Source organism: Pan troglodytes, chromosome 7 (genome assembly GCF_028858775.2).
Source record: "Pan troglodytes isolate AG18354 chromosome 7, NHGRI_mPanTro3-v2.0_pri, whole genome shotgun sequence".
Taxonomy (NCBI): domain Eukaryota; kingdom Metazoa; phylum Chordata; class Mammalia; order Primates; family Hominidae; genus Pan; species Pan troglodytes.
This window is the reverse complement of record NC_072405.2, coordinates 65221681-65244952: the sequence shown is the minus strand read 5'-3', so window position 1 is coordinate 65244952 and position 23272 is coordinate 65221681. Positions and strand designations below refer to the sequence as shown.

General features: G+C 40.3%; 1 long non-coding RNA gene across 1 annotated transcript; it reads left to right on the top strand.

The window, feature by feature from the left end:
• The first annotated feature begins 592 nt into the window (after positions 1–592).
• On the top strand, positions 593–18297 carry LOC134810743 (uncharacterized). The gene is made up of 5 exons (XR_010159371.1): positions 593–799; positions 2077–2178; positions 9922–10162; positions 11330–11545; positions 17245–18297. It is a non-coding gene; the product is annotated as an uncharacterized LOC134810743 (long non-coding RNA).
• Positions 18298–23272: the final 4975 nt, after the last annotated feature.

Here is a 23272-nt window from a genome sequence, read left to right as displayed (position 1 = left end):
TTTCTTCTATTACTTTAATAATACTCTGATGAAGAGAAAATATTCAGGCCAAGTAACATTTCAGTGGAAATAGAATAAATGATCCATGGGAAAGAAACCTGTCATATATCTGCCCCACAGTAAAGATGGACTGAATTTAACAAGGATAAGCATTTAGAGAGTGCTTCTTGTGGGCTTGGTCCTGTGTTGGGCACAAAGGAAACCAATAGGGGAAAAACACAGCTTATGTCCCTAAGGACTGTATAGTCTAAAGGAGGAGGCAGATTTGTAAATATTTAGTTACAACATAGTATTTGGCAGGTATTTGTTGATATGTACTTTTACCTTGTTTCTAGATTAGTGAGCCTTATTAAGCACCCAAACATAGCAAGTTGAATCATGTGTTCTCATGTTAGCCAGCAAACCTAAGAGGTGGTTCTTGCCTATGTTTATTTATTGAAATATATACAGAGAGAGAATTCTTAGGCTGATACCCATAGGAAACTTGTCTGGGCTTCATAGATCAACTGGCCAATCTTTTGCTAACAAGGCCCAGTCATTACATTATTTCCAATCCACGTGGACTGTTGATAACAGCCCCTGATGACATTCTCCTGTTCTAACTGGCCAGCCGCCATCTTGCAACATGGAGGATAGATTGCAAGTGGAGCCAAGAACAAAATACAGCTGACTCTGAACAAATCCTTTTCGTGACTTCTGGATAAAGGACAACTCAAGCCCCTCGTTCCAGTGGCAGTGGATTGATGTGCAGCTTCCTATGTGAAGGCAGAGCACACGTCTGTCTCTGGAGCTTCCTAGAGTAAGGATGCAGTCAGGTGATCAGCCAGTAAAGGAAATGGCATTTAGCTGTGGGGTTTTCAGAATAAGGAAAAGGTCCTGCTCCTAATGCAGAGAGAAAGGGGAAAACCTGGAGGAATAAGAAAACCTCTACTGGGGTTTTCCACTTTTCTTTCTCCTTGAGGAATTGACCAACAGAAGCATAGGATTTCTTAAAGCAGTGAGCACTAGAATATAAGCTGGCAAATAAGCAACAATTTTTCAGTAGTGAAACATTTTATAATTTTTATATACTCTAGATAATCATAATGTAGTGCCCAGTACTTCGTGAGCTCTTAACAAATATGTATTGATTGGAGAAACAAATGAATAACACCTTTGGTGCGTTAGATAAAAGGAAAGAAAATACAGAATATATCAGGAAAAGCTGGTGAATGGGGGTCATACCTCTTGATTCTACAGCAGCTCTGTTATCATTGTCATGTGATTTGGGTTGTCTCATTTGTAAAATTGGGTGACTGGTTTACTCTTAGGAACCTCTCTACTTAAACGCTTCATTTTTTTTTTTTTTTTTTTTTTTTTTTTTTTTTTGAGATGGAGTCTTGCTCTGCAGCCCAGGCTGGAGTGCAGTGGCACAATCTCCGCTCACTGCAAGCTCTACCTCCCGGGTTCATGCCATTCTGCTGCCTCAGCCTCCCGAGTAGCTCAGCGCCCGCCACCACTCCTGGCTGATTTTTTTCTATTTTTAGTAGAGACGGGGTTTCACCGTGTTAGCCAGGAAGGTCTCGATCTCCTGACCTCGTGATCCACCTGCCTCGGCCTCCCAAAGTGCTGGGATTACAGGCGTGAACCACCGCACCTGGCTGCTTCATGTTTTTATTGAGACAACTATGTATACAGTAGGGAACTGTAGAATACAGTGTATATGAAAACGTAAAGGATTTTATGTCTGCAAAAAGTAGGTTCATTCTAAAACTGTGGCTCAGATTATGGGTGAAAAAGGCGGTCCTCAGAATTGGTAACTTACTGTGCACAAAACTTGTATATTTTATTGCCTCAAATGTGTAATAGGTAGGTAATTTATTATACAGAACTGTGAATTTAAAAAGAAAGCATTTCTGCATTTGTTAAATGTAGTGGATTAAATGATGTCCATCGCCTAATCCCTGGATCCCTTACATAGCAAATGAATATCACCTTACATAGCAAAAGATATGATTAAATTAAGGATGGAGAGGAGATTATCCTGGATTATCTAGGTTGGTTCTAAATGCAATCACAAGGATCCTTACAAAACAGACACATGGAGAAGACAGATACAGAGAAGGCAATGTGAACACAGAACAGAAACAGATGTGGTTATGAGCCAAGGAATGCTGACAGCCACACACATTGGAAGAGGTAAGAAAGAAATTTGCCCCTTGAGCCTCCCAGGTAATTTGTTATAACAGCAACAGAGACTGAATGAGGTGGACTAGGCTACAATTTGAAGAGGAAATATCTAACTACTAGGTCACTTGGACACCTTCTACCAGAACGGGGGCAGGATGGGGGGCACGCATCAGGCAGTTGGTTGATATCAGTGGGGGAGGGAGTCTTTCAAAAGGGCTGGTTTCTGACCAGGCTCGGTGGCTCATGCCTGTAATCCTAGAGCTTTGGGAGGCTGAGGCAGGTGGATCACCTGAGGTCAGGTATTCGATGAAATCCTAGAGCTTTGGGAGGCTGAGGCAGGTGGATCACCTGAGGTCAGGTATTCGAGACCAGCCTGGCCAATATGGTAAAACCCCCTCTCTACTAAAAATATAAAGATTATCCGGGCGTGACTGCACACACCTGTAATCCCAGCTACTAGGGAGGCTGAGGAGGGAGAATCACTTGAACCCGGGAGGCAGAGGTTTCAGTGAGCCAAGATCGCGGCACTGCACTCCAGCCTGAGCGACAGAGCAAGACTCTGTCTCAAAAATAAATAGATAAATAAATAAATAAATAAAGGAATAATAAATAAATAACAAATAATAAAAGGGCTGGTTTCTGTTTAACCCTTAAGGAAGAAAGCCTAATGGCGTTTAGCGAGGGAGTTTAACAAGGCATATTAGACCTCCTATCTCATCATGGCCAGTACTCAGTTTTTAAGGTTTTTCTCTGGGGTCCCCTTGGCTAAGAGGGGGTCCATTCAGTCAATTGGCGGGCTTAGGATTTTATTTTTATTTTCCAAGATTAATGACTTTATAGTAATTGATAAATCAGTCACAGAGTGCATAAAGCAAAAAAGAAATTATACGATCACAAGTTTAAAGGGAAAGAGAAAAAAAACTTTGACTCAAAAATTAATAGTCCAATTCTGAATTTACCATTCTATGTGTTGCTGACTATGGGTTCTCAGGCTTTCATGTAACCGAAACTGACACAGGTCTGTGAAGGTTTTCCAGATAAGGCTTTATTGCCTATGCCCCAGCACAGGGGGGCCAGCTGAGGAACAAGAATTCTCAGCTGGCTCCCTGCCGGCAGGTCTTTGTGGTGTTTTAAGAAGGGCGACTTGAGGCCCGGCGCGGTAGCTCATGCTTGTAATCCCAGCGCGGAGGCGGGCGGATCACCTGAGGTCAGGAATTCGACACCAGCCTCGCCAACACGGTAAAACCCCGTCTCTACTAACTAAAAATATAAAAATTATCCGGGCGTGGTGGCACACACCTGTAATCCCTGTAATCCCAGCTACTCGGGAGGCTGAGGCTGGAGAATCGCTTGAAACCGGGAGGCGGAGGTTGCTGTGAGCCGAGATCGCGCCATTGCACTCCAGCCTGGGCAACAAGATGGATACTCTGTTTCAAAAAAAAAAAGTGGGGGGGGGGAGTGGGGGGCGACGTGAATAATTTCGAGGTACTATGCGGGGCAGAGCTGCAGAGTGCGCAGGCGCAGTGAGAAATAATGTTAATACATGCATTTCAGGGTGAGGCTGGAGGTCTGGATTGTCATTCTTCTGGTTTTCTGCGCATGCGAGTGGTGGGGTTAAATCCCTTGGGTGAGATTTATGATGCGCTGCCGCTTACCTTAGCGTTCCCACGTGGGTTGCAAGGTTTTGTGGTCAGCGGGAATGGCGCCAGTGGGGGTGGTGCAAAGTCTGATGGTTAGCGGGTGTGTATGGAAAAATATGTTATGGGATGGTTAAGGCTGGGTCCCATCCCTACTCTGTCTCATATGGAAAGAAGAAAGATTAAAAGTAAAATATATTGAAAAAAGAGTTTCAAATAGTAATTCTTGTTTGAAACAGAATACATTGAAAAATATGTTCTGATTCTTTAATTGGGGATTTAGAGGCCAATTTTGTGATGTGATCCCATGTCCCAGGCCCCTAGTTCTTCTGCTAATGAGGTTGGCAATAGTTCCTGAGCAGAATTGGGACTCCTTACAGAGCACGGCCAGCGGGTCCCCACGTTGCCTCACCCAAATAACAGAAATGGACTAAAAAAAATGCCCTGTGTTCATTTTCAAGGCTGACATAGCAAAGGACCACCAATTAGGTGTCTTACAATAACAGAAATGTTTTCTCTCACAGTTTTGAGGCTAGATGTCACAAATAAAAGGGATGACAGAGCCAAGCTCCATCTGAAACCCACAGGGGAGAATCCTTCCTTGCCTTCCCCAGCATGTTTGTCAGCAGTCCTGGCACTCCCTGGCTTGTGGATGCAGCACTCTAGCTCTGCATCCATGGTTACATGGCCCTCCACTCCCTGCGTGTCCCTGTCTTCTTCCTTTATTATAAGAACAACTTTTATATTGGATTAGGACCCACCCTACTGACCTCATCTTAACTTTATTACCTTTGCAAAATCTCTATTTCTGAGTAATGTCACATTCACAGATGCTAGGGGTTAGGACTCCAACATATCTTTTGGGGAGACACCATTTAACCCACAGCCTGCTCCACTGCCCACATTGCTAGTCTCTGCTTCCCTTGATATTCCTTTTGCCTCTAAGCCTCTCCCAAAGACAGTGCAAAAGATGGAATACAGAAATTTTTTTTCTCTGGTCTGTGAAATCTCATCCCTCAAAGAGCCCTTCTCTTGGACTCTAACAAGAGCAACTTAACACACATAGGGCCAATTCCTTGCTTGACCAAAGGCTCCACGCCACCATGCATGCACTGTGGCCCTGGGACTGCTTTGTGCTGGAAATGGCCTTTGGAAAAATCTGCACTGCCCCTGCTCCTCAACCACTGCCATGGAGAACTCTGCCTGCTGCTCCCCAAAGAGCACTAGCTCTGGCTTGGGAAATGAACAATACCATGGGATCAGTTTTCTGGCTAAAGGGGGTGCAGCTAACCACTAAAATTCAATTTTCAATCTAGAATTACCCACTGAGCTTTTAAAAATTCAAAGATTCTAGACCCATCCCAGACCTTCCTTTTCAGAATCTCTCAGGCATGTGTATTTTTTAAAAGCTCCATCAGTGATTCATATGTCCAGCCAAGGCCCCATCCTTTCTAAAATGGGAGCCACACTGGAGCCAGCTATCCTTCCACCTGCTCACAAGATTGCCCAGTATCATGGATTTCTACCTGGGGGAATATGGTCCAAATTACTTTCCCATATGTCTAGCCCTCCCAGCCTGTGGCACTGGACACCTGCCAGAGCCCCAGCCGAGCTATATCCCAGTGGTCTTAAAGGTATCAGTCCCCTAAATGAAGATTCCTTCAGTGTCTGTGGGACTGAGAGCATTCGGGCCTTGCCTCTCAGTGGATGGCAGGCATGTTAGTGCAGAGCAACCACACAAGCAACGTTATAGTTTGGTTTGTTTGACCTTTCCAAATCTTATGTTGAAATTTGACCCCAACATTGGAAGTGGGACCTGATGGGAGGGGTTTGGGTCATGGGGGCAGATCCCTCATAAACAGCTTGGTGCCCTCCTCGTGGTAATGAGTGAGCTCTCACTCTGTCAGTTCCTGTGAGAGCTGATTGTTGAGAACAGCCTGACACCTTCCCCCATCTTGCTTCCTCTCTCACCTTGTGATCTCTACACATACCAGCTCCCCTTTGTTTTCTGCCATGAATGGAAGCAGCCTGAGGCTTTCACCAGATGCCCAATTTTGAACTTTTCCAGACCTCAGAATCATGAGCCAAACAAACCATTTTTCTTTATGAATTACCCAGGCTTGGATATTCCTTTATAGCAACACAAGTGGACTAAGGTAGGTCAGTTTGTTCACTTGGGCACATTCATTCAGCAGGATTGTGTGTAGAATGAAGAATGTACAGAATTGGAAGTGTGGCAACTAGAGTATTCCTGGAATACTGTAGGTATGAGGTGATGGGATCAGGAAAAGGAAAAAAAGCAGTAGACTGAACTGACCAAAGTGCAAGCCTGGAAAGATACTGTTGAGAAATGATTGGCAGGTGTTATGGATGGAATGTCTGTGTCCCTCAAAAATATATATGTTGAAACTCTAATCCCTAATATGATGGTATTTGGAGATGGGGCCTTAGGAAGGTAATTAGACCATGAAGGTCTCATGATCTAACAAGATGATAGGATAAATGCTTTTTTTTTTTTTTTTTTCAAGATAGGGTATCGCTCTGTCACCCAGGCTGGAGTGCAGTGGTGCCATCTCAGCTCACTACAACCTCTGCCTCCCAGGTTCAAGCTATTCTCCTGCCTCAGCCTCCCAGGTTCAAGCTATTCTCCTGCCTCAGCCTCCCGAGTAGCTGGGATTCTGGGCACCCACCACCATGCCTGGCTAATTTTTGTATTTTTAGTAGAGACTAGGTTTCACCATGTTGGCCAGGCTGGTCTTGAATTCCTGACCTCAGGTGATCCACCTGCTTCGGCCTTCCAAGATAAATGCTTTTATAAGAAGAGACACCAGAGAGCTTGATTTCTGTTTTCTCATTGTGAGGACACAATCAGAACGAGGTGTTCTGCAATACAGGAAGCAGGACACCACCAGACACTGGACCTTTGAGCCCCTTGCTCTTACATGACGCAGCCTCCAGAACTACGAGAAATAAATGTTTATTGTTTAAGCCACCTAGTCTCTGGGATTTTTGTTATAGCAACCTGAGCTGACCAAGCCTGCAGGACACGAAGACAGACCATCTGTGCAAGGCAAGATAGTGAAGCAGGGAGAGAAACTGACTGAAATATGGAAACTCAGATGCAAATCTGGTCATAAGAAGATGATAGGTTTAGAGTTAGACATATTAAACTTGATGGTGGAACTTTGAAATGTAAAGTAGAGTGTCAAGAACGTGATTCCGAAATTCAGGAATTGGACCTAGGCTTTTAATACATATTTTGAAAATCATCCATGAAGAGGTGTGAAGAATGGCTAAAGTTTCTAAACGAAACATGAAAACCAGGTCAGTTTCAAATATCCACGTTGGAGCCATAAGGTTCAAACTCTGAACAACAAGTAGTATCATAAGACAGTGTCAGAGGACTATTAAATGATGGTCCAAGGGCTTCCAAACTTCAGTACTGGAAGAGAGAAGAGACTAGGGGCAATGAGTGAGTGGTGGATAATATTGACAGAAGCACTCATTAGAATGCCCCATTCCAATCCCCAAGAGCTTGGTTTTACGTTGAAGGACGCTGAAATGACTGATTAATCCATGACATAGACACCACAATTCAAACACATCCCAAACTACACACTTACACACTTAATATTCCTGCTGTGGGTAAATGGGTCCTGAATATGGTTTTTAGACCAAACTCAGCATCAGAACATCCCAGATAAATGAGAACTAAATCAGTATGAGGGGGATGGAATACACAAAAATAGGCTCCGCAGTGCTGCCCAGCTGTAGGAGAGAGGTTATTCAGGGATCCTTGAGTGCTGACCTCACTTTCTTGCCAAAGATTAGGAAGAGGTTTGGAGACTCTAAATTGAGTCAAGATATAGAGGCTTTCAATATTTTCAACCATATCTTATGTAAGTACATTGATTATTAATGTCAGTTTTTCAAGGGTGAGGAACTAAGCCTTGAGCACTGTATTAGGGTTCTCCAGAGAAACAAAACCAATAGGAGAAATACAGATGTATAAGAGGAAATTTATTATGGGAATTGGCTCACGTAGCTACAATCTTCTATGTGTAAGCTAGTCCCACAATCTTGTATGTGTAAGCTAAAGAACCAGGAAGGCCAGTGATGTATTTCAGTTTGAGTTTGAAGGTCTGAAAACCTAGAGCTCTGATGTCTGAAGGCAAGAGATGATGGATGTCACAACTCAAGAAGAGAGAGAATTCACTCTTCCTCCACCTTTTTGTTCTATCCAGACCCAGCCGATTGGATGATGCCCGCCACATTGGTGAGGGGAGATCTTCTTTACTCATTCTACTTATTCACATGCCAATCCCTTCTGGAGACACCCTCACAAACACTCCCAGAAATAATATTTTACCAGCTATCTGGGTATCACTTAACCCAGTCAAGTTGACGCATAAAATTAAGTATTGCTAGTGTAAAATGATGACAATCGCTAACTCACCAGCTGCCAGCCACTGTTCAAAGCACTTTGCTTACACTCTCATCTCATTATCACACCATCCCTATGATGTCAGCATTGTTATTATCTCCATTTTACAAGAAGAAAACAGGCCCAGCAAGGTTGAGAACCTTGCATGGTGTTTCACAGCAAATAAGCAGTGGCTCCAGGACTCTCATACAGGCTATCTGGCTCCAGGGCCTGTGCTGATGATAAGGAAGGTGATGTTCAGGAAGGACTGAGCTACCTCATTTAGCAAGGCCCACCTCATGGTCACGGTGTGGGCCTTGTCAGGCACCCTGGGGCACTCTGTGATGTCCCTGCTCCAGCCCAATGTGGCCACCTTCTTCCAAGTAAATGTTAACCTCCTGGGTAGTTCAGCTATGAGCTTAATGCAACCTGCAGTGGAGGCACAGCATACCTGAGCACTGCTCTTTCCAAACAGTCCCTTTTCCTCTGCAGTCATCACCTACTGATGGTGCCAGCCTCCTCCCAAGAACCAAGACACACAACTGGCATGTTTTCTCTCTTACTCTTGCCCCATTCTTCAAAGTGGTTGCCTGCACTACAGACTTCGTGTCACTGGTGTTGACATCCACTCCTCTCTTCCCTCTTAGATGCCCCCACCCTGATGGGCCAGACCTTCCTAAATGCCACCTTCTTAAATGCCACTCTCTCCTTGCTGCGGTCCTATCGTAATCTGCTTTCAGATGAATCTTCCTAAAGATCAGGCTTTCTCATGCCCCCCTACCCCAAACTCCTCAGGAGGTCTCCACTGGAAAACATCCAGTTCTATAGTATGGTCCTTAAAGGTCTGCGTGGTTTTCAGCCTAAATCCCCAACCTTATTGCTGCTGCTGCTTTTCATGACTTGTATTCTTACAAATTGAAGAAATTGCTGGCCCCAGCCCAATATTTCCTATTTCTCTGTCTTTGCATTCTACTTTTCTACCTGAAATGCCTCTTCTTGCACTAGTTCTCCCACATTCCCCTCTTCACTTATCTAAAAGCTGTCCTTCTTTAAAGGATCAATTCAAGTGCCTCTTCCTCCAGGAAGTCTTTCCAAATTTCTCCTAATTGCAGGTAATGCCACCTCCCACTGAACTCCATAGCTTTTTAGTTATTCCTCTGAGGCGCGGTCACTTTCTCCTTGTTTTGTGCATACTCATAAAGAGATTGCATCTCCCTAACTGGATTGGAATTCATCTTTTTATTCAGAGAATTTATCAGTTTCCTATACTTTAGTTACCTTGTTATTTCATATTTAGAAAGAATATTTTTAAAATCCTATTGGATTTGTTTATTATGGGATTGTGTGAGGTTTTGGAGAGAGTGAAAAAGCAGAATGTAAAATTTGGAATCTAACTAGGCTGTGTCCCAGCATTACCACAGAGATATACTAGTACCTGACTCACCAATAAGCCAGAGCTGCAGCCAGCCAAGAAATGCAGCCAGCCAAGGTCAGAAAGTGAAGGAGGATGTCCTGCAGAGAAAGAAAAACAGTGGGCATGAAACTTCTGGACAGAGAGCTTTGGTGAGGGCATCCCAACCAGGTGCTTTTGCCTTGCAGCATGTTAAAAGTACATTTAGTCTGTGACCCTGAAACTTTAACCTCAAGACATCCACAACTGAACACCTGCTCTCTCTTCTTGTCCCTTCACAGGAACTCCAAGGCCAGTCTCAGGCCTTCACTCTGACTGTGTCTTCCTTAAAGCGTGGTGTGAATCCACAGATACCAGAATCAGCTGGGCAGCTCTCTGACAATGCAATTTACTGGGCCCTATTTCAAGCAAACAAAGTCAAAACCTTCTCTCTGGAATTCAGAAATCTGCATTCATGACGATCTTCCCCAATAATTACTATGAAAAAAATGAAACGTTGAGCATTCCTGCTTCAGAGCAGAGGTCAGATGGCTGCCTGTATTCTGTGGCCTTCAAGGCACATGTTTACAGATGAACATTTTCAATCAATTTGATGAGAGGGAGTGCTCACTTTACAACCTAATGAAGTGAAATGTTATAGCCTGAAAAAAATTATTCAATTCTTCTCACTAATAGACCTGTATTGTAAAAGACACTGTACTCGATTATGATATCTTGAAGTTGTTCAACAAAATTACTGTAGAAATTTATTTTTGTATTGTTATATAAATACACACAGAATATCCTTGATTTTGCCTCTTTCTTGTAAAGGCTGAAATGTTTACTATCTGGGCTTTTACAGAAAAATTTGTCAAGGCCTGCTTGAAAGCTTAATATCTTAATACAGTAAATCTGTGACAATCAAGGCTTGAAAAATATATCTTATCCACATTGTAAAATGTTTAAAATCTGTGGTCTTGTAGGTATACATAGTTCACTTCATTCCCCTTAAAGAAAAAAACAACACCTGTCATTTTTCTCCTCTGACCTCTAGCAGAGGGTTGGGTGAGTCTGAGAACATAGTACAAAGCAGGAGAGGGAACCTTAATTCAGGCTATGCTAGTCCAACATAGAGATGAAAGCCAGTCCCCAAAATCTCACTTTGAATATTCTAATAATTCAAAGAAAGACTCAGCATTTATACAAATATTTTGAAGAAAGTTGCAATTGAAGAATATGTAAATGCAAAAGACTTTATTTTCCAACAAGTAAAAACAAGTTTGAGAAACTTTAAAAGGTAGATACCTGTGGGGAAATCTACCCTATGACCAGGGCTTTTCTTCATAATCAAAAGACTTGATTTTGATTCTGGAAAAATGGTACCTATTGAAGCAGGATTTTAATGTCCAAAACGTGACTTGTTTTTTAAAAGATGCATGTTTAGTACTGTTTTCGTTGTTTTTAAACAATATGTAATCTGTGATATTTGCATTGATTTCCGTCACCTTCCCCCACTTCCTGTGAGAACTTGATCTCCAGGGCCTTGGTTTTGCTAATCAATGCATTTTTCTTTTGTTTGTTTGTATTTTTTATTTCTGGTTGGCTAGAGTTAATTGTTGAAAATAAAAGTCAATTCTGCTCTTCCAATGTGATTTATTTTGTTCTTCAATGGTGATGTTATTTATAACTATTTAAAACTATTCGTTATAGCTTTATTAATGGAAGAGAAGAAGCACTATGGAGAAGATAAAAAGTTTGTGTTGCTAGGAAATGACACCCTAAGGACAGATTATGGCTAAGAAGAGAAAACTAAAGGGAGAAGACTTAGCAGTGGGATCCATTTAATGAAGAACCAAATAGTCTTGACTCAAAAGGCCTTGTGAAAATTCCTGCATAAAATCTGACAACCGCAAATTACCCAAAAAGGTTAGATTATGTTGGTGTATTCTTTTTGAAGGGTATTGCAATGAGCTTTGCATTTTAGAAAGATTCTTACAAAATTCTCAAAGTAAAGATGATTTGGCACTCCAAGGTGAGGCACTTCAATTATCTCTAATGAGAACAGTCAGTGCAATTTAACAAGCATTCTCTAGACAAGTGAATACCCAAAGAAGAGTAGCCTCCCCTTGGATGTGCTCAGGACAATCCACTGGGGAGCAAGAAAAAAATATTAGAGCCTCCATTTGTGTTTACTTTCCTCTCACCCTTTCCTATTCTGTTTTTATATATTTTGTATTGCATACACCATATAGCATTGTGTATATCAATTACAAATACAGCAATTAGCAACACTGAGGTGCATGTTCAAAAGTTTTTACAAGTATCAAGGATCATATGGTTTGGCTCTGTGTCCCCACCCAAATCTCATGTTGAATTGTAATCTGCATGTATTGGAGGAGGGGTCTGGTGGGAGGTGACTGGATCATGGGGCGGATATCCCCCTTGCTGTCCTTTTGCTAGTGAGTGAGTTCTCCTGAGATCTGTTTTTTTAAAGTGCGTAGCACTTTCCCCCTCACTCTCTCCTGCTCTGCCATATGAGGATGGTGCCTGCTTTCCCTTTGCTTCCAACATGATTGTAAGTTTCCTGAGGCCTCCCAGGCCAGTTTCCTGTACAGCCTGTGGAACTGTAGTCAATTAAACCTCTTTTCTTCATCAATTACCCAATCTCAGGTAGTTCCTTATAGCAATGTGAGAATGGATTAATACAGAGCACGATCAGAAATGTTTGGAAGCCTCTGCTACGCATACATCAACATGCAGAACTAGTATTAAGTACAATATTACATTGTTATTGTAAAATGTAGAGCAAAGTTGCAACTAAGGACCATTGCTCATAGAATGGATTCGCCTTTGCTCTTGGACAGCTGTACATTATTAACATAGAAGTAAGGAAATGCATCCTAATGTGTAAAAGAAACAAATAGGAAAGAAAATCAGGCTTCCCCAAAAAGGCTTTTCCATCCTATTTCAGTCCTAAAATTGATGCCTTGTTTTAAAAATTTTCCTATGTACTCAAATCAACATAAACAATGACTATCAATGCCAAACTCTTGCCATTATGTCTGTGTGACATAAAAGGTGACAGTTGGTATTTGTGAATGGAGAACAAAATGGAAAAAAGATGGTAAAATATAATGTACACTCCCTCTTTTTAAAGCTGTGATGGTTAATTTTATGTGTCCACTTTGCTAACCATGGTGCCAGTTGCTTGGTTCAACACAAGTCTAGATGTTGCAGTGAAAGCATCTTTAGATGTGATTAACAGTTAAATCAGTAGATGTTGAGTAAAACAGATTACCCTCCATAATGTAAGTGGGCCTCATCCAATCAGTTGAAGGCCTTAAAAACAAAGACTAAGGTCCCCTGAAAAGGAAGGAATTCTGCCTCCAGAATGCAACATAGAAATTCTGCCTGAGTGTCCAGCCTTCATATTCAAGACTATACACTGCAAGCTCCACTCTTACCTGAATCTCCAGCTAGCCTATGGGTTTTGTACTTACCAGCCCCCACAACTGCATGAGCCAATTTGTTAAAAATCTCTCTCTCTCTCTCTCTCTCTCTCTCTCTCTATATATATATATATACACACATAAACACATAATATATATATAAAAATACTTGTATATAAAATATATCATTGTTATTGTTGTTCTGATTCTCTGGAGAACCCTGACTAATACAATAGCTTTCTCCCCCAACTCCCATTTCTTAAAGTAGAGATAAGGTATTTTTACTTTACATGTAGACAAATAAATCTTTCAAAATTAATCAAACTACAGAACAATAGGAAGTGTACAAAATATACTCCCCCAATTTGAATTTGTCTCAACTAGAGATAGGTACAGAAACATATTCAAGAGTACTTTATGTGACACAAAAGCTTAACTTGATTAGGATAAATATCTTCTCACTTTCTTGACCAGTAGTTTGTAGATGAAAAGGATTATGTCAATCAGGAGAACTGTTACTCAGTCATTCAATCTAGTACATAAATTGAGTTGCTAGATGACTCTCACCCCAGAACTTAGTAGAGCCCCTAGAATAAGGTTGTATTCTTTCTTTGAATGTCTTTGAATCTAAAAGAGTTGTCTCTCCAGGTGTAGTTTATTTCCGCCCAGTTAATGTGATCTCCATGACGTGGTCACTTGCCTGGTGATCACAATCATATCTGAGTGGAGTTTCCTAGCACTGCTTGATTTTCTCTCTGCCCACTGTGTCACTACTGTGGAGAAAGCACATCCACCTTGCTCGTTAAGAATCAGTGAATTTATAAATTGCAATTTCTACTTCACAGTGATCTTTACTATATCCATGCTCAATAACACTGCTTTGTTCCCACCACTTACTCAAATGCTGAACACCATGAGTCTACCTTAAAAATAATGGGGTTCCCATCAGAGACGTGCCTTCTGGATTCCTATATGGGAACACATGAGGCTTATTACAGGTTGACACCATTCATGTGACCCTTGAAAACCTATACCTCTCAACTTCACTTTCTTCATCTTTAAAATGCAAATTATGATTCTTTGATTTCCTTTAAGAAGGATTGAAGATGAAATGTGATGATAATGTATGTAGAAGAAGTCTGACTATAAAAAGCTCTACCTACATAACTTTTGCCTACTGTTTGGGTTTTTTTTCCCCCTAATAAGTATTCTCAGGTTCTAGCCAAGCATATTTACATATCAATGACACCTCAGCTATCATATTGAACTCTGTATGTTTCTTACCTTTACTTTGGACATTGGTCTATAGATATTGAACTCAATTAATAGTCTGCTTAACCTGCTTCCTTATTGTTTTCACTTAAAAACTACTGGAAACTTCCTCAGTTATGATTATTAAGTCTGTATTATTTATTTATTTTAAATCACAGATTTTCCGGACAGTGTAACTGACCAAAATAAAAAATATTTTTATCCAGTGCAAATTCTTGACAAACAGATTATAGTTGAGATTTATGAGTCCAGTATGCACGTAGTAAGTATTAGGAACTTTTAGCCATGACAGAAAAACAAGAATAAGTCCCTGTGGGTTAAACAAACAAACAAACAAACAAAACCCTAAGTAAATAATTTAACCTTTTTTCCTCCCAGAATTGAAGTTTCTAAAGCCAATTTTGTTCTTTTCCTTCCCAAATAGATGTTTCCCAATTTCTTAATTGATGGTAGAGGGCTATCACTAGAAGAGAAAACCTCAAGGACTAAATCTATTGGCATTATAGGGCCTGTGGCAGCTCATTATCCTGGGCATGGCTTTTGTCTCCTTTGACTTTCATGGTAACCAAAAAATGCTGGCTCCAAACATGTACCATGTGGTGAATTTTTTGCTTCTTTATTCCCTTGTCTTAATTAAGTACCAATCTAGGATGCCATGTAACCCCAACCAATATGTTTTTATATAGCCATGGGAATCAAAATGACCACAGGTAGCAAAAACCTGTCTGTGATATTTTATATAAATGTTTCTCTTTACAAAAATATATACTATATAAATCTGCATATCTGTAATATTTTTGTATAAATGTTTCTCTTTGTATTTCCATAAAAGACTTGAGGTAGTTACCACAATTGTTAGGTCTCTTCTAAGGAAATTATTAATTGAAAAAAAATTTTGGAAAACTTAAGACTAGATATTGGCATATCTCTCTATATATCTGGGCATATAGGGTTTTTAAAATGAGCCTTAATATCAAAAATACATTGGCACAAACCTCAAAGCTGGTTTTCTGTCTGTTAAAAGGATAAAGTTTTCTTGGAGCACTGATCTTATTTAAAAGTTTTTTTTAATAGCTCTTTGAATGATCTGGCTTGTAAAAAAAGTTTTTTTATCTTATAAAATAAGTTCTTGTATTTCATGTTTTCTTTTATCAAATATTTGATTACTTAAGAAAATTGCATCCTCTTTATTAAAACAGATAAATTTTTTCAACTTTATAACTTTGTGCATTTGCTTTTGAAGTCTTTAAATTATCACTCTGGATAAATGAATATTGCTTCATAATGACCTATGATTCTATTTGATCAAGTGTCTTAAACCTTTAATATTTCTGACAAACTTCCCAAAATCAAATTCTAAATTAAGTATTTTTGATCTCTAACTTACTTTGAGATATTCTAGAGGGCTCCTTAAAAATCACAAAGGACTTGTCTCTGACCTTGCAAGTAAGGAATATTAAACTACGTTTATTTAATATGTTAAATTATATGGGAAGCAGTGCCAAACAAGTAATGCTAAACCTTCTTTAAGTTATATCTATGGGAATGTTAGTGACATGAATATTCCAGAGATTATATAATAATCCTAGACACCTGAAATGTCGTGGTATAATATTATCAGTTGTAATTTTCTATTGTGTTAAAATGCTGTATGCCACAGAAATAACCAAATTTCCTTGTCAATTACATCATTATTATAATGAACTCTCATCAGATTTTTGACCATGGCCATTTTAAATCTTGTCATCCACAGAGAGTTAATTGTTTTACTTTAGTACTTTCCTGAAAGCTTTTGTAAGCAACTATCATCCTAAAGTGTTTCATCTTTAATGAGATTCATGAAAAGGACTCTGACAAGTACAGCTTTTTGATAAGTTTAAGATTACATAATTAGACTGAGTAAGAAGTTCCAGAATTCTGATGAAGAAACTGATAGGCTCATGGAACAGTTAATCAAGATCAAGCAGAGTAAGAATTAGTTACATGAGACTGAATAAACTGGCGAAGAAGAATTATGGGTTAGGATGGCCTTTTTATTTGAAATTTTGTTGGTCCTTTAATGTTTCATTTTCCAGATTTAAGGGAAACTTTTTTTTTTCTCATAAGCTATCTATAGCTTATAGCAATTTGGCAAATTATACCTTTGTAAACAGAATTAAAACAATTACTTTTTCCTCTCTCTACCTGATTCCCTCCAGAATTCAGAAACTATTAGCAAGTATTCTTATTTTCATGGTAATACAGTTATTTGCATAAGTTCAAAAAGAATCTATTCTCTTTATAAAAGGGCACAATAGAACATTGAACACATTAGAACACCATAACATTGATTATATTACCAATGTTTAGACTGGAATGTCATATTTGAGAATGTGTGTAGAATACCTGCCTTCAAGGGTTTTTGAGCCTTATGAAAATTATGTCCAGGAAACTTAAAAATATTTGGGGGATCTCGAAAAGAGAGGAGTTCACCTACATTTATAGATATTGCAGGCAAAATCTGATGATGAGTCCTTGGCATGGCTTCCTGGTCTCAAGAGGCTTTTAAAAGTCTAATCTGAGATACCTCATCGAAAGTTCCAGAAGACTTAAAGAGTCTCTGTGACAATCACTATTCTTGTTACACTTATACAAAAAATTAGGCCAAGTTTAATGAGACTAGACTTACTTCACAACTGATTTAGTCTTACTGTGATTATATTTGATAGAAATGGGAACAGCTGTAGAGAGAAAAAAAATGTTTCAGAAGAAAATTAAAATACATCTGTTATTAGAATAGAGCCCTGTTCATTGTTTTTGAGGTTTCTATTATCTAGCTGTAGACAGGACTAGATCCTGTATCTTCTAATTTCCTCCAATATCTGTCTGTGTCTCTCCAAACTCATGTTTCCAATTTTCTCCTAGATTTCTAACTTGGAATCACTAAGGACAAAAACTCCTATATTCCTGAAGCCCTACAAGCTGGAACTGGACAACTCGATGTAAATTTCAGGAGACAACCCCCATGCGTGATGTGTGGGCCACTAAGGGAGTTTATCAAAACATCCAATGCCATAACCAGAGACATTCAAACTAAACCAAGAAAATGTTTCAAGCTCAAATCCAGAAATCTTGTCAACTAACTGCCCTCTGAACTCAGAGACTGAGTTTAAAATTTGTCCTAAGCCATTAACCTTTGTTAATAGCTTTTTTTTGTTTTGTTTATTTTTTCTGGTTTGGTTCATGAGGGCATTTGTTAAGAAGCATACTCTAATCCCTTGGTATATCCTCCTGATAGTTCCCATTGTAATCTCCCAGCTGCATTCTCTCAAGGGTTTTGAAGGTGTATTTGCAGCGATTAGTGGTATACTAGGTGGCCTCACTGTGATTACAGCAACAACTGCAAGATGACCAAAGGAATGTGTCTTCCACAAGGCTGACATTGTGACTTATGAGTTTCATGCTAAGACAAAGACAACCCTGCCATGATGATGACTGACAGTAGTGCTGATGCCATAAATTTTTATCAAATCCCTCAGTACAGGTTGAGTCTGATCAAAAGGGGAAAGCTGTTCAGTAAAATATGTGGGAGGTCATTGTTTTGGATTAAGCTCCTGCACTAGGCCCCAACAGCCCAGATCAAACCAGAATGGAGTCACTCATGCCAGATGCCACATTGTCAAACTGAATGTAAAAATAGGTCACTTGTTCAAAAAAAAAAGGAGATTCACAGTAACCAATTGAAAGGGGCCCAGTCAACCTAAGCTCACATGATAAGGAAGTCTCCTCTAGTTTAACGTATGCAAGGAAAGTAGCTTTGAAATCACCAGTCCACTTTTTGTTTCTTCTTTCTGCTTTCTTCAGCCTTTTCCATTATAAAGCCCACACATCTGCTCAGCTCAGTAGGGCACCTTTCTATTTCATAGATGGAATGTCACTTGATTCATGAATCTTTAATAAAAGCCAATTTGATGTTTAAAACTCAGTTTGCTAAAATGTTGTTCTCTAATAGTACTATGGACTGAATTATTTGGTGTCAGATAATGTCCAGGAGAATGTCCCCTCTACACTAAGTTCTAAGCAAATGGGCCATAAACACAAGTGTAATGTTGAAATCAAATAACATAACTAGGTTTATTGTTTATCCTTTAGCTTGATTGATGTTTAATAAACTGTACATGGCAATGTGGTATAAACGGTGGGGGAACCAAACTGCATGAAGTGGAGTGCGAAGTGGATTTGATGAAGGAGGGCAAGAAGGAGGTGTTCTGAGTACTGGACTGTGCAAGATGACAGATGGCACAGGACTGGGTGGGACACCAGGGGCCTGGAGAACAGAGAAGAGTAAGAAGACCAGGAGGGGTTTTCAGATGGAAGTGGGAGCTGAGTAAGGCATCTAGGCAAAGAAGAATTGAAGACACAAATGTGAGAGAAAAGTCTATGAAAAAAACTATAAACAGTTCAAGGTAAGGATTCATTCCAGATATACTATCATTAAGGCACACAGGGAAAATCAGGCAAAAAGAAGTGATTTTTAACGAAGTTTGCTGATGTTACTAATGAAGAGCAGGAAATGAGAGATTTGAATATCAATTCTCAACAAATTTTCTACTCCTTGTTCAGACCATTAGGAAACTTTGAAAATGAAAAAATATACTGTTCACATTTATTTCTTAGACAAGTAAAAATGTTTAATTGATAGTACATAAAATTCTAAAAAGACTATGTTCAACCACTTGTAGGTAGCCCATATATACTCCACAATTTTGCTTTAAATTGAACAAATGATTCTTGCAGTAACAGGAATATTTCCATGGCAAACAAACTAAATTAAAAGTGACACTCATTTTACTATGTGGAAAATGTAATTTTCATTATGTTCCTTTGTAAAATTTTGAAGTTATGAATTAAATAATACAAATTAAAAGCCTGTCATTTCTAATTTATCCAGATTCAACTAAACTATGAAGTCCCTTTTTCGATGCTAAAGTCACTTCCAACTTGAGAAAAACTTGGCAATTTCAGTCAATTGATTATAATTAATTTCTACAGCACTTTAGAAGGCTGACGTTTTGAGACCTGAGAAGATGGCCGAATAGGAACAGCTCTGGTCTGCAGCTCCCAGCGAGATCAACCCAGAAGGCAGGTGATTTCTGCATTTCCAACTGAAGTACCCAGCTCTTCTCATTGAGACTGGTTAGACAGTGGGTGCAGCCCAGGGAAGGCGAGCCAAAGCAGGGTGGGGCATCACCTCACCTGGGAAGTCCAAGGGGTCAGGAAACTCCCTCCCCTAGCCAAGGGAAGCCTTGAGGGACTGTGCCGTGAGGGACATTGCATTCTGGCCCAGATACTACGCTTTTCCCAGGGTCGTCACAACCCTCAGACCAGGAGATTCCCTCGGGTGCCTACACCACCAGGGCCCTCGGTTTCAAACACAAAACTGGGAGGCTGTTTGGGCAGACAACAACCTAGCTGCAGGAGGTTTTTTTTCATACCCCAGTGGTGCCTGGAATGCCAGTGAGACAGAACCATTCACTCCCTGGAAAGGGGACTGAAGCCAGGGAGCCAAGTGGTCTAGCTCAACGGATCCCACTCCCACCAAACCCAGCACGCTAAGATCCACTGGCTTGAAATTCTCGCTGTCAGTACAGCAGTCTGGAGTCGACCTGGGATGCTAGAGCTTGGTGTGGGGAGGGAAATCCTCCATTACTGAGGCTTGAGTAGGCGGTTTTCCCCACACAGTGTAAACAAAGCTGCTGGGAAGATTGAACTGGGTAGAGCACACCACAGCTTGGCAAAGCTGCTGTAGCCAGACTGCCTCTCTAGATTCCTTCTCTCTGGGCAGGGCATCTCTGAAAGAGAGGCAGCAGCTCTAGTCAGGGGGTTATAGATAAAACTCCCATCTGCCTGGTACAGAGCACCTGGGGGAAGGGGCGGCTGTGAGCATAGCTTCAGCTGACTTAAACATTCCTGCCTGCCAGCTCTGAAGAGAACAGCAGATTTTCCAGCACAGCACTTGAGCTCTGATAAGGGACAGACTGCCTCCTCAAGTGGGTCCCTGACCCCCATGCCTCCTGACTGGGAGACAACTCCCAGCAGGGGTCAACAGACACCTCATACAGGAGACCTCTGGCTGGCATCTGGCGGGTGCCCCTCTGGGATGAAGATTCCAGAGGAAGGAACAGGCAGCAATCTTTGTTGTTCTGCAGCCTAATAGGGTCTGGAGTGGACCTCCAGCAAACTCCAGCAGACCTGCAGAAGAGAATCCTGACTGTTAGAAGGAAAACTAACAAATAGAAAGGAATAGCATCAACATCAACAAAAAGGACATCCACACAAAAATCCCATCTGAAGGTCACCAACATCAAAGACCAAAAGTAGATAAATCCATGAAGATGAGGAAAAACCAGTGCAACAAGGCTGAGAATTCCAAAAACCAGACTGCCTCTTCTCCTCCAAAGTATTACAACTCCTTGCCAGCAAGGGAACAAAACTGGATGGAAAATGAGTTTGACAAACTCACAAAAGGAGGCTTCAGAAGATGGGTAATAACAAACTCCCCCAAGCTAAAGGAGCATGTTCTAAACCAATGCAAGGAAGCTAAGAACCTTGAAAAAAGGTTAGAAGAATTGCTAACTAGAATAACCAGTTTAGAGAAGAACATAAATGACCTGATGGAGCTGAAAAACACAGCATGAGAACTTCATGAAGCATACACAAGTATCAATAGCCGAATCAATCAAGCTGAAGAAAGGATATCAGAGATTGAAGATCAACTTAATGAAATAAAGTGTGAAGACAAGATTAGAGAAAAAAGAATGAAAAGGAATGAACAAAGCCTCCAAGAAATATGGTACTATGTGAAAAGACCAAACTTACATTTGATTGGTGTACCTGAAAGTAATGGGGAGAATGGAACCAAGATGGAAAATATCTTCAGGATATTATCCAGGAGAACTTCCCCAATCTAGCAAGACAGGTCAACATTCAAATTCAGGAAATACAGAGATGACCACAAAGATACTCCTTGAGAAGAGAAACCCCAAGACACATAATCGTCAGATTCAGCAAGGTTGAAATGAAGGAAAAACTGTTAAGGGCAGCCAAAGAGAAAGATCGGTTACCTAAAAAGGGAAGCCCATCAGACTAACAGTGGATCTCTCAGCAGAAACTCTACAAGCCAGAAGAGAGTGGGGGCCAATATTCAACATTCTTAAAGAAAAGAATTTTCAACCCAGAATTTCATATCCAGCCAAACTAAGCTTCATAAGTGAAGGAGAAATGAAATCCTTCACAGACAAGCAAATGCTGAGAGATTTTGTCACCACCAGGCCTGCCCTAAAAGAGCTCCTGAAGGAAGCACTAAACATGGAAAGGAACAACCAGTACGAGCCACTGCAAAAACATACCAAATTGTAAAGACCATCGACATTATGAAGAAATGGCAGCAAATAACGAGCAAAATAACCAGCTAGCATCATAATGACAGGATCAAATTCACACATAACAATATTAACCTTAAATGTAAATGGGTTAAATGTCCCAATGAAAAGACACAGACTGGCAAATTGGATAAACAGTCAAAACCCATCAGTGTGCTGTATTCAGGAGACGCATCTCATGTGCAAAGACACAACATAGGCTCAAAATAAAGGGATGGAGGAGTATTTATCAAGCAAATGGAAAGCAAAAAAAAGCAGGAATTGCAATTGTAGTCTCTGATAAAACAGACTTTAAATCAACAAAGATCAAAAAAGACAAAAAGGGCATTACATAATGGTAAAGGGATCAATTCAACAAGAAGAGCTAACTATCCTAAATATATATGCATCCAATAGAGGAACACCCAGATTCATAAAGAAGTTCTTAGAGACCTACAAAGAGACTTAGACTCCAACATAGTAATAGTGGGAGACTTTAACATCCCACTGTCAATATTAGATATATCAATGAGATAGAAAATTAACAAGGATATTCAGGACCTGAACTCAGCTCTGGACCAAGCAGACCTAATAGACATCTACAGAACTGTCTCTACCCCAAATCAACAGAATATACATTCTTCTCAACACCACATTGCACATATTCTAAAATTGACCACATAAGTGGAAGTAAAACACTCCTAAGCAAATGCAAAAGAATGGAAGTCATAACAAACAGTCTCTTAGATCACATTGCAATCAAATTAGAACACAGGACTAAGAAACTCATTTAAGGTCGGGTGCGGTGGCTTATGCCTCTAATCCCAGCACTTTGGGAGGCTGAAGCGGGTGGATCACGAGGTCAAGAGATTGAGATCATCCTGGCCAACACGGTGAAATCCCATCTCTACTAAAAATACAAAAATTAGCTGGCCATGTTGATGTGCTCCTGTAGTCTCAGCTACTTGGGAGGCTGAGGCAGTAGAATGGCTTGAATCTGGGAGGCAGAGGTTGCAGTGAGCCAAGATTGCACCACTGCACTTCAGCCTGATGACAGAGCAAGACTCCATCTCAAAAAAAAAAAAAAAGAAAAAAAGAAGAAAAGAAACTCACTCAAAACCCCACAACCACATGGGAACTGAACAACTTGCTTCTGAATGACTACTGGGTAAATAATGAAATTAAGGAAGAAATAAATAAGTTCTTTGAAACCAATGAGAACAAAGACACAACATACTATAATCTCTGGGACACAGCTAAAGCAGAGTTTAGAGGGAAATTTATACCACTAAATGCCCAAAGGAGAAAGCGGGAAAGATCTAAAATCGACATACTAACATCACAATTAAAAGAACGAGAGAAGCAAGAACAAACAAATTCAAAAGCTAGCAGAAGACAATAAATAACTAAGATCAGAGCAGAACTGAAGGAGACAGAGCCACGAAAAACCCTTCAAAAAAATTAATGAATCCAGAAGCTGTTTTTTTTTGAAAAGATTAAGAAAATAGACTGCTAGTTAGACTAATAAAGAA